The following is a 9,097-nucleotide window of genomic DNA, read 5'->3' as shown; positions in this document are numbered from 1 at the left end:
ATTGGAAAACTTGCCACATTCACGTTATTAAAACCAGTTTAACTTAATGAAGCACATTGTAATGCTGATGCACTAGCACTAAAGAAGTAGCACTATAGAAAAAATTCTGATTTGACAGAATGATGCAAATAATATAATTTTTTTAATTTGTCTAATTTTTATTGGAAATTTATATGAAGAGGTATTGAAACAAAATTTTGTTTTTAATTAAAAGCAATCTTTCTGGCTTTTTTGGCTGCAAAATCAGTTTAATAAGCTGGGTTTCCAAACAGTGGGAAAATATAACCCTAGTTTTACTGCTAGGTAAAGCACAAAGTGACCAAAATGAAGTCATCTCATCTAGATTAAGGTAGCACAGAAATGTTACAGAAGTCCTATTGTGCCTTATTTTGTTTGGAAAGACATTAGCAATAGCAGCACATTCACATGATAAAATACATGATAAATCACTGCCTCTAAAGTTCCATCAAAAACTGACATTTTCACAGCTCTAGCATGAGCTGCTGTACAGATTCTTCACAAGGAAGTGTCCCTGGCCTTTTAAACTCATATTAACTATGAATTTACTTCATGACAGTTGGAGAAAACATTGTGAAAATGTAAAACATTGGCTGCCCAACTTCTGGGCTGGCAAAAGCTATACTGACTCACAGGAAAAAAAAAAGCAGGAGAATCTTAGTACAACATATGGTCAGTCTATACCAAGGGTCGGCAACCTTTCAGAAGTGGTGTGCCAAGTTCACTGTAATTTAAGGTTTCTCGTGCCAGTAATACACGTTAACGTTTGTAGACGGTCTCTCTCTATGTGTATATTATATAAATAAACTATTATTATCTGGGGTCCCGGACACGGGTCCTGCTCAGCCCGCTGCCAGCTGAGTAAATGAAACCCCAGACCGGCAGCGGACTGAGCGGGACTGGTGGCTGGACCCCTAGACAAGGATCCCAGGCCCTGCTCAGCCTGCTGCTGGTCTGGGGTTCTGACCACCAACTCCTGCCAGCCAGGATCCCGGCCGCCAACCCCCCTCAGCCCACTACCAGCCTGGGATTCTGCTCACCCAGGCTGGCAGGAGGCAGAGTGGGGCCGGCGGCTGGGCTCCTGACTGGCAAGGGGCCAGCAGCCGGAACCCCGGCGTAGCAGTAGGCTGAGTGCTGCCGGCACCCCAGACTGGCAGCAGACCGAGCCACTCAGCCCTCCACCAGCCCTGCTCAGCCCGCTGCCGGCTGAGTGAATGGAACCCCAGGCTGACAGCAGGTTGAGTGGTTCAGCCGGCCTGCTCAGCCCGCTGCCAGCCTGGGGTTCCTTGGGGGTCCCCAGGCCAGCAGCAGGTGCTGAGTGGGGCCGACGGCCGGTATCCCAGCTGGTAATAGGGCAGCAGCCGGAACCCCAGAGCAGTGATGGGCTGAGCCGCTCAGCCTGCCGCTGCGTACCACCAAAAATCAGCTCACCTGCCACCTTTGGCACGTGTGCCGTAGGTTGCCGACGCCTGCTTTATACTCTAGTAAGGAGATGAGCATATTACAGTTGTTGGAGGGCTCTTATCAGGAGTAACAGGCTATAGGAAAGTCAGTCAACATTTTTTGTTTCTCTGATGAAAACTGGCCTACTCCCTGCCTCAAACCAAACCTGTCACTAATAATTGTCAACAACTTAATTTTCTGTTTTTGGCTAAGATATTGATTTTTTTTAAAAAAAAATATTGAAATTGGATTCAGGATTATTAGCGAGAATTTTTGGCAAACAAAGTTGTTAAATGACAATCTAAATGGCAACACAGTACTGCTTTCATGCTTGGCTCACCCCCTAGCCTGCTGGTCCAACAGCTGCAGTAGACCCCAAAATCCACCTCTTGGGGTGCAGAGTGGCAACAGCAGCAGCAAACCCTCAGGTCCAATCACACGCCAATGGGCACCACCACCAGCCTTACGGACCATGGTGAAGTTAGCACAGCATCTGAGCTCAGGGACAGGTCACCCATGGAGCCACAGCATCCTTCCCTGTGCAGCTCCACCAAGATGAGATGGATCGCTGCCAGCCCAGGGGAGAGACGCGCTCCCCAGCTAGGGTGACCAGATCCAGATGTCCTGATTTTAAAGGGCCAGTCCCGATATCTGAGGCTTTGTCTTATATAGGCACCAATTACCCCCACCTAGAGTGACCAGACAGCAAGTGTGAAAAATCAGGACAGGGGGTGGGGATGGGGGGGTAAAAGGAGCCTATATAAGAAAAAGACCCCAAAATTGGGACTAGCCCTATAAAATAGGGATATCTGCTCACCCTACCCCAACCCCCATCCTGATTTTTCACACATCTGGCTAATCCCAGCCCAGCCCCCTGTGACATTCCAATCCTGGCTCACTGCCAGGAAGTGAGTTACTTTCACTTTCATTTCTCAGCAGGTAGGCAGCCTCCTCCCCCCACCTACCCCCCAGCACCTCACCCAACCCATCCCTGACGGAGGGGAGGGAGGGGAGAGAGTGGGATGCTCCTGGGGATGGAGGAAAAAGGAGGGGGTGCTCCATGGGGCAGGGCAGGAGAAGAATGGATGTTATGGGGGACAACGAAGGATACTGGTTCCAGAGCCGCAGAGCCTGCCTCACCTCACCTCAGCGGGGGGGGGGGGGGCCAAAGAGTAACACTCACAGGTGAGCTCCTTCCCCAACCCCTACCCCCTCCCCTTCCCAGAGACCCCAGCAGCCAATCCCCTCCCTCAGACTGTGCTGCATTCAGCTCTCTCTAGGACCCAACAGCCTGCTCTTACATGCTCCACTGCTTCCCATCTGTCCAGGCTCCCATCAGAGCAGTGCCCCCAGACCTAGTGGTGCCCTAGGCGGCTGCTTATGGCTAAGAACAGCCCTGGAGACGTGAAACAGAGATCAGACTAGAGCACAAAGTGGTGGAGGGATGAAGAGTTTGAAATGCAAGGAGAAGAAAAATCTTCCTCCTGCTCCCTCTTATCAGAACATCTAAATACTAGATGAGAAATATCTCTCCCACACTGCAACATCAACGCTGGTGGGCTTGGACTGAGAAAAAAACTTCTCTCCCCAGCAACTCCGGCTCACCTGGGCAGGATCATGGATATCTGCTCCCACAGATCTAGTAAGGCTGGCCTGGGACAGGGGAGGGGCTCCTCTCCTTTCTATTGGGGACATGGCGGGATGAGAGATGTGACAGGGCTTTACGGGAAATCATTATTTGCCTGATTCATGTGCCTGTCCTAGTCCTTGCTGACAAAACAAACAGTATCCTGCATGCTGATGCCAGTTGGAGGGTCTGGGAGCACTCTCCTACCAGGAAGTGGAAGGTAAATGTAAATCTGTGGCCTTTGCCAGCTGAGGACTGTCTGATAGGGAAATTCACTATCCCATCCACCAGCTGCAGTTCTTGGCCTTGAAATGGGCCATCATTGAGAAATTTTGAGACTATTTGTCTGGTGCTCAGTTTCAGGTATGTACAGAGAACAATCCACTGACTTATGTGTTAACAAGGGCTAAGCTGGATGCTACAGGGCAGAGATGGGTGGCTACTTTTGCTAGCCATAACTTCAGCATTCAATACCAATGAGCTGGTATAATAGGGAGTGTGATTTATCAAGACCACCAATTCTTGGCTGTGGGGAGGATGTAAGCAGAGTCAGAATGAACTCTACCCTGCCATCTGTTTGTGATGTGTTGTAAAGGCCTTTGGTTGCTGATGTGCATGGTCACACTCACTCCACATTGCATGATAGGGATGCTTGTCCAAATGGTGATTTTGGCTGCTGTGGGAACCCCAAACACTTTCTTATTAGGGCAGGAAAAATAAAGTGTAGAAATCCTGGATATATGAATCAAGGACAGCAGAATGGTACTTAGCAGTTCATGATTTCGGGACTCACCCGAACCTACATAAAAATCGTTAGACAAGGGACATGGGTTCCAAAGAACAGCAATTTAAGAGAGATTGCACCATGGGATTCTTTTGAACTCTCTAAATGCACATTTAATGGTTTTCTTCTCTCTTAAGTTTAAAAATAGAATTAATTATTAACCCATTATAAATAATGTGTTAGAGCATACACCTAAACTCTTTGACAGATAGGTAAAAATTTTAGTTCTAAAAAGCAGGTGGTCTCTGATGGTACTTAAAAGCTGAAGTTGGTAGGAATATAGTGCTGAATGAGAACCTGGCAGAAAAGTTTTTATGGAAGAGTTAGCAGAGTGAGATTGGCAGTCACAGGTCAGTGGGTGGGTTTATGCAAATACTGGACTCTTGGACCAGAGCAGGGGGGGGCACACGATTTCTGTGGCACACGCAGCACCTCTGCAACTAACCTTTGCTACCTCACTCCCTAACAACACACCTTTTACCACTCAGGACCAAAATACACCGTGAAATAAATCTAACGGCATAAGCTTAGGGCGAGCAACTGCAGCACTAACAACAATTTTAAGAGATTCAAAAGCGCCTCTGTCTTTCTACACCAGGGACAGCAGAAAAGACATCAGCAGCACCTGCAAGAAACCAACAAACATCCATTTCTACCTCCTACCACGTGCTGCCCTTAGGAACCCATACCCCTTAATGGTGAGTACTTTTCAGGCGAGGGTGACGCTCTCAGGCCTCAAATGCCAGGTACAGTTACTCTGTCCTTGATCCAAAATCAACAGGGAAAATACACTGGATTACTCCTGCCCCAATAACAAAGAGACTGGGGATCCCGCAGCAGCCGAAATGACCGTTTGGACAAGCACTCCCATCATGCAATCCGGGGTGGGTGTAACCATGCAAATGACATCAGCCCCAAAAGGCCTTGACGACAGATCACCAACAGATGGCAGGGTAGACTTCATTACTGACCCTGCTTCAACTAGATTGTGGCAAAGATTCCAAAACACCGAATGTTAAAACTCACCAAACGCGGGTCAATCCATCCTCATCGTCGTATCCGCTCGTTATACTCCACACCCGAACGTAGCCCTCATATGGACAACATACCCTCCTAACTCAGTGTCTGTACGTTAACCTTTTACCCCCAGTCAGGGCTATTGCAGATTATGTATTCCTTAGGCCACCCGATCTTAAACCGAACTTCGCACCCCTTGGATAAGCTGTATGTTGTTCCCTGAGCACCAGAAACTTCTACGCTGAAACTCTGTACCATACACTTTTTTTCTTTGAATGTCATCTTAATAAAATGTTGACTTTTGTTCGAGATCCTGGCTCCTGTTTCTTTGCAAGACGTGTGTGTTCGCTCCGCGTTTTAGTCTGCTAATACTGCGGGGGGCCGATTGAGCCAGAGGTGCTTGCCTGCTGCAGACACGGATCCAAGGCTGAACCTCGTCCCTCACAAGCTTGAAAGCTTAACTGAAAACAGTTTAAGAAGTGCTCCCGTCTCCGGCACTCAGCTACCCAGCTCCCAATGGGGTCCAAAGCCCAAATAGATCCTTTTTACCCTGTAGAAGCTGTAAAATCCTGTGACCAGGGCAGCTGCCTAGCAGCCTGCACATCTGCCTGCCAGCACAAGAGCGTGTAAGGCACTAATCCAGATAGTGGTGGCTAGGTGGCAGGGGGAGGGCATGAAGAATCAGCAGAGTGGTGCAGCGGGAGCGTGCTGGGCCCATAACCCAGAGGTCGATGAATCAAAACCATCCTCTGCTACACATGCGCTTGTTTCTTTTCCCTCTGGGCCTTCAAGCGAGCCGGTGACCAGCAGAGCTCCAAGAGCCTAGGCCATGAGGCAAGAGGTGGCTGAGGCGAAGCGGCCTGCCAGGGAGCTCCCCGGCACCTCTGGCTGCCTGGGCTGAAGGCAAGAGGCAGGCCTAGGCGTGGTGAGGGCCTCCAGTCCTGGAATGAGGCTGCAGTGCTTTCTGGTCCCCTTTTCCCACCACCCCGGCAGGCGGCTGCTGCGGGGGAACACGAGGCTGGCGCTAGGCAGCGCTGTGTGTGTGGCTGTCAGGGGAAAGAGACCTCGAAAGGCCCTTGGGGGGTGGAGTGCGAGCTGAGGAAGAGTTCCCTGCACAGCTTACCTATCCATTCTCGTTTTCCTGTCCTGAGCGGAAAAGCCAGGAAGCAGCTCCGGGTAGGGAGGGGATACCATATGTGTGCAGTGGTTAGACAGGAAACAGCAAGGAACTGGACTCGTATGGAGTGAAACTGTAAGCATCTTCTGTATGCCTGATGACTGCAGGTTTGAGAGAGTTATGTGGGAAGTGGAGGCTTTCGGTGGGCTTTCAGAGGAAATGGAATGGAAAGGCAGCCGAAAGTGGAATCCCAGGTTTTTAAACAATCCTCCACTAACACGCCAAACAGCTCAGGTCTAGTTACTCATTGAAAATTAGAATAAAGTTACAGCAAGATTTCATCATAAATGAAGTCAAACCCTAAAGATTTCAGAACACAACTGCTATAAGGAGCCACGAGAGAAGCAATACAAAGTCAACCTTGCCTCAGAGAAAGGCAGTTAAACAATTTCTCTTTTTTAAAGCAGCATAATCTCCCCAAACGGAAGGGCACTGTTCCCGGAGAAGGGTCCTGGAGAGGGTTTTCCTCGTTGGTGCCGGCCATCCACCTCCCCGAAAGGCGGGAGCTAGGTCGACGGAAGAATTCTTCCGACCAAGGCGCGGACTGATGTAGCCGCGCCGATTTACGTTCCCCGTGCAGCCCAGGCCCGAGGGTCGGTGCGTGCTGAACAGTTAAGTCAAAACAGCTCCGTCCGTCAGAGGTGTGCAAAAGGGAAAACCCGCTCCTGGGCGACACGGCCACGCCGCCCTAACCCGCAGCGTAGCTAAAGGGCATTCGGGCAGGCGCTGGGTGGGCCTCAAGCGACGGAAAGCCCTCCTCCAGCATGGGGTTGTGACAGCCTAGTCTCCGTAGCACAGACAGGGTGGCCACCAAGAGACAGGAACAGACAGCGAAAGCCAAAGCGGCCCCAGGGCAGGGGGCGAAGCTGCCTGTTGGACGAGGAGACCGGGTGGGACAGGCGTTTTGGACAGGCCGTCCTCCCGTCAAAGGAGGAAGAGCCCGAGAAGAAGGGCCAGGCAAGAAGCTACAAGCAGGGAAAGAAGCAGAGCAGGCAGGCAGGTCCCCATAGAGCCAAGAAAGGCACCGGTCCAAGCCCCCCAAAAGCAGACTAGAGAGCAGATCAGCTGCAAAAGACCAGGGAAAGCCAAGAACACAGAGAGACCCAAGTAAAGTTTCAGAGCTGAGCTTTGCTTACAAGGAGGAACCTAGATACCTAGAAGTACAGGGCCTGTGGAAAAGAGCACTCCCAAAGACCCAAAATAACAACTGCTTTCCTAAGAATCTGCTTTGCAGTGCACTAAGCCTAAACAGCCCACTGTCAGTTGTTCAAACCAATCAGCAGGGGAGAGCGCGAACGCAGTCCCCCACTACCACAAATTATGCAGTTGAGTTTCCGGCATTTGGGGAAATCGCAGGGGTCAGCACACCCACAGTACAATGGATGAGCCGCACCCTGGGAAAACCACCTTCATGATCATGGTATCTCCCCTGCCAGGTAAGTATGAGGTCCTGCTGCCCGGCCGCCGCCCGCCCTCGCTCGCCCCACACTTATAACACACGGGGCGGACCGCCGCGCCCCCACCGCCGGCCTCGCCCACACCGGCCCCCACTGCCGACAGCTGCCCCGACGCGGCCCCCGGAGACCGTCCCTTCCCCACCCCGAGCTCCCGGTGCCAAAGTCGGGCCCTGCCTGGCAGCCTGCGTCCGCTCCCACGATGCTCTGCTCGCACACAGATCTGCATACCTGCTCACGCGGCTCCGCCCCTCCGCTCGGGCCCCTCCCCCTGCCCGCCCGGGCCGCCGCTCTTGCGTGCTCAGCTCTTTGAGCTCAGATGGGGTGTAGTGCTCAGATCGAGTGCGACAGACCTTAACTTTGCCATGTGAGGGTCATTCTAGCCCCATTACCTGGCTTGCTTATTTATACCTATGACTGTCTTTAACTCTTGTATGCGTGATGTACCCTCACTGCTTGCTGAAGGTATCTTGAACTCACCCACAGTATACCCCACATTGGGGACATTGCACACTGTATAAAAGTTATGTGCTGTCCAATACCCTAAAGTGCTAGCATCCCCCTATACTCTGTATGTCACCCCTGATGACCAGTAACTGATGTTACAAACTCTCTGTATTATCTATTCTTAAACATTTTCTAATAAACATTTAAAACTAAAATTGCCCTATACTCTGTATGTCACCCCCGATGACCAATATCTGATGTTTCAACTCTCTGTATCATTCATTTTCAAATATTTTCTAATAAACTTTTAAATCTTGGCCTATCCAAGGCCGTGATCAAGTGTCTTGATGTTTTTGGTCTTTTGGCCTCGAGATGAAAACCTTGTCTGTGTCTTGGGAACCTTGAGGTAAAAAATTATCTAAGTTGAAGCGGGTCCCGTCCCGGGAAGCCAGGCCATCGGAGAGACGACGTGGCCCACCTGCTGCTAGGGAAAGAGTGCAGCTTGCATTTCGCTTCTCTCTCGCTCTCTCCCCACCGGAAGTTGGTCCAATACAAGAATGACCTCCCTGCCTTGTCTCACGTCAGTTTCTCCTCAGGGCAGAAGGTCAGGTGTTGTCAGCCACTCTCCAGAAACTGGACGGCCACTCGATCCCTTTGTTACCTGCCAAGTGAGGCTGAGTGCACTGGCAGGCAGCGCCGTTGAAGAAGTGGAAGATTGGACAAATGACCAGGAGGAGTATAAAAATATTGCTCAGGCACGCAGGAGTGATATCAGGAAGGGCAACTCACGCTTGGAGTTGCAGCTAGCAAGAGATGTTAAGAGTAACAACAAGAAGGGTTTCTTCAGGGATGTTAGCAACAAGAAGAAAGTCAAGGAAAGTGTGGGCCCTTACAGAATGAGGGAGGCGACCTTGTGACAGAGGATGTGGAAAAAGCTAATGTACTCAATGCTTCCCCACCCTCCTCTTCGTGATTTTGTCTTCACGAACAAAATCAGCTCCCAGACTGCTGCTCTGGGCAGCACAGCATGGAGAGGAGGTGACCAGCCCTCTGTGGAGAAAGAAGTGCTTCGGGACTATTTAGAAAAGCTGGATGAGCACAAATCCATGGGGCCGGATGCGCTGCATCCG

The 9,097-nt window shown here is 50.7% G+C and overlaps 1 non-coding gene across 1 annotated transcript; it reads right to left on the bottom strand.

The window, feature by feature from the left end:
• Positions 1 to 7,346: 7,346 nt before the first annotated feature.
• On the bottom strand, positions 7,347 to 7,510 carry LOC120376216. Its single transcript, XR_005587120.1, has one exon. It is a non-coding gene; the product is annotated as a U1 spliceosomal RNA (small nuclear RNA).
• Positions 7,511 to 9,097: the final 1,587 nt, after the last annotated feature.

This window comes from Mauremys reevesii, linkage group 12 (genome assembly GCF_016161935.1).
Source record: "Mauremys reevesii isolate NIE-2019 linkage group 12, ASM1616193v1, whole genome shotgun sequence".
Taxonomy (NCBI): Eukaryota; Metazoa; Chordata; order Testudines; family Geoemydidae; genus Mauremys; species Mauremys reevesii.
This window is presented reverse-complemented; position numbering and strand designations above follow the sequence as displayed.